The following is a 2,948-nucleotide window of genomic DNA, read 5'->3' on the forward strand; positions in this document are numbered from 1 at the left end:
CCCTACTGTCCTATTTACTCATTTAAATACCCCCAAACACCCCCTGGGTGGGTGCCAAGTTAGCCCCAGGCCCAGAGAGGTTAGCAGGCACCCCCACTTTACACAGGTGGAGGAGTGGGCACTGGGATCCCCCTCCAGAGCCTGTATTCTCCACATGACCCTCTGGGACTGTAGATGTGATATGTAGTACCCAGACAGTATACCCCAGCTGTGTCTCGAATGAGTAGCTGAAGGGACAGTCATTCATTTGCCCAGTCCCCAGTTTCTTCCTGCGTGTGGACATTAGTACCAAATGCCTGGGTAAGATGCCTGGCCCCCTTGGACTTCATCACAGCCTTGGTCTTGGATTCCCTCATTCTTACAAACTTGAGCTCAACGTGGACCAAACAGCTGGTACCCTGTGCACAGGGACCCCCCATCTTTGTGGAGTTTATGGTCTAGAGAAGCAGACAGTAAACAAGATAAACAAGTAAAACCTAGAGTGAAGTGGAAGGTGGCAAGTATTGGGGGAAAAACAGGAGAGAAAAGGGCGCAATTTGAAACAAAGTGGTCCAAAGCATCCCTGAAGAAATATCACTTGAGGAAGGTTGTGATGGAGGTGAGGGAGGAGCCCATGCAGGCATCTGCAGAAAGAGGATTTGGCAGAGCGAGTGGCCAGTGCAAAGGTCCTGAGGCAGAAACCTGCCCAGCATCTCCAGGTATGGAAAGGAGGTCATTGGGGCTGAAGAGGAGATGATGGGGGCAGATTGCGGGCTTTGTGGTCATGGAAGAGTTTGGCTGGTATGCCAAGTCAGTTGGGAAGGGCATTAACTGAGGTAAGGCCAGAGGCTGACACAAATGCACCCCACCTCCTGTGACCTGACACAGCTCACTTCCACTCTTGTTCTACTGGGACTCATCTGTATTGCCACGCCTAACAGCAAAGGCTGCTGGGACATGTAGTCCACCAGGTGTCAGGAGGAAGAGACGGGGGAGGGGGGCACACAGGGCGGGGGGTTGTTCGGTGAGCAGCTGCCCTGTCTCTTCCACAGGAAGCAATGAGCAGATTCTTAGAAAGGGAGATGACCTAAGCAGGTGTTCACAGGCTCCCTCTGACCCCTGAGGACAAGACAGACTTGGTGGGGGACAAGGATGGGAGCAGGGGCACCCATTAGAAAGAAGTGCATGTTCTGGGCTGGTGGGACTCTCCCCAGGATTTGCGGGGCGGGGGTAGGAGAAGCTGCCTGCCCGGGGATGTATTTTGGAAGCAGGGCCAACAGGTTTTGCTGACAGATTGGAAGTGGGTGTGAAAGGGAGAAGTCAAGGAGAGCCCCAGGACTTTGGCCTGAGCAGTCGGACGGGCACAGCTGCCACCGGCTTAGATAGGGATGTCTTTGAGCCTTTCTCTGAGGGGAGATTCAAACCAGAGTCTGAGACGCCCATAAGACCCCCACACACACCAGAGAGAGCAGTGGAGGACGCAGTGAGGTGTGACAGTCTGTACCTCCACAGGAGGTTCGGGTGAGAACTGTCCACCGGAGGCACCAGGCCATGGGGAGAGATGGCACTATAATAAAAATAGATGCAGGCAGACCTAGGCGACGTTGCAGCTTTCATTCCAGACCACCTCAATAAAGCAAATATCGAAATAAAGGGAGACCCATGAGCTTTTTGGTTTCCCAGTGCATGTAAAAGTTATGTTTATACTAAATTGTGATCTGTTAAGTGTGCAATAGCATTGCAGGGGAAAAGGTACATTCCTTAATTTAAACATACTTTATTGCTGGGGAATTCCCTGGCAGTCTAGTGGTTAGGACTCTGATCCCACTGCAGAGGGCATGAGTTTGATCCTTGGTTGAGGAATTCAGATCCCACATGCTGCACACCTGGGGAACAGTCCAATGAAGTGACTCAGGGATGAGCCCCTAGAAGGCTTTAGGATGGGAGCCAGTCACCAGTGGCAGCTCTCAGCCCCAGCCCCAACCCCCAGAAGCAGACGGGGGCTGGAGAAAGTGAAATTCACTCAGTCGTGTCCGACTCTTTGTGACCCCATGGACTGTAGCCCACCAGGCTCCTCCATCCATGGGATTCTCCAGGCAAGAATACTGGAGTGGGTAGCCATTTCCTTATAAAAACTTTTGGGAATTCTCTGGCGGTGCAGTTCTTGCCTAGAGAATCCCAGGGACCGCGGGGCCTGGTGGGCTGCCATCTATGGGGTCGCACAGAGTCAGACACGACTGAAGCGACTTAGCAGCAGCAGCAGCAGCAGCAGCAGTAGTTGAGACTCTGTGCTTCTACTGCAGGGGGTGCAAGTTCCATCCCTGGTCAGGGAACTAAGATCCTGCACGCCCTGCAGCGCGGCCAATAAATAAATACATAAAGTTTTAAAAACTCTTAAACAGTGAGGTTCTGAGAGCGTCCAGGTTGGTGGACATGTTGAGGTGCTGGGAGACTGGTGTATCTGTAGAGAGCCTCTCAGCTCCATGACGGGCCCCACACATGCACACATAATTACCTTGCCCTGCGTTTTTCTTCCATCGGGCAAATGCTGAGATGTATCCTTTATAATAAAACTGTAATCAGAAGCAGATCACTTTCTTGAGTTCTGTGAGTTGTTCTAGCAAATTATTGAAACTGAGCAGAGGTCTGCCAGAGCCTCCACTTTATAGCTGGAAGTATGGGTGATCTGGGACTTGTGACTGGTATCTGAAGTGGGGGCAGTCTTGTGGGATTGAGTTCTTTAACGTACGGGGTCAGACACGGTCTCTGGACAGATGGTGACAGAACTGAATCCAATTGTTGGACTGGCTGGTGTCCAGGAGGAGGGCGGTGTTTAACGCGGCCAGCCCGACCAATATGCTGGGGTGAGTGGAGAGCTGAGGAGAAGCCCCAGCGAGAGCTTGCCAGGCTCATAAGAACAGAAAAGGCTGAGAAGGAGCCACCAGGGAGGAGCCAGGAAGCCTGAGTGT

The 2,948-nt window shown here is 52.3% G+C and overlaps 1 protein-coding gene across 1 annotated transcript in view; it reads left to right on the top strand.

Annotated features, from left to right (window-relative positions):
* ZNF653 (zinc finger protein 653) overlaps positions 1 to 2,948 on the top strand; it is an 18,822-nt gene that overhangs the window by 9,002 nt on the left and 6,872 nt on the right. The gene's annotated exons all lie outside the window — the stretch shown is intronic.

Source organism: Bison bison, unplaced genomic scaffold, assembly GCF_000754665.1.
Source record: "Bison bison bison isolate TAMUID 2011002044 unplaced genomic scaffold, Bison_UMD1.0 scf7180017864492, whole genome shotgun sequence".
NCBI lineage: Eukaryota > Metazoa > Chordata > Mammalia > Artiodactyla > Bovidae > Bison > Bison bison.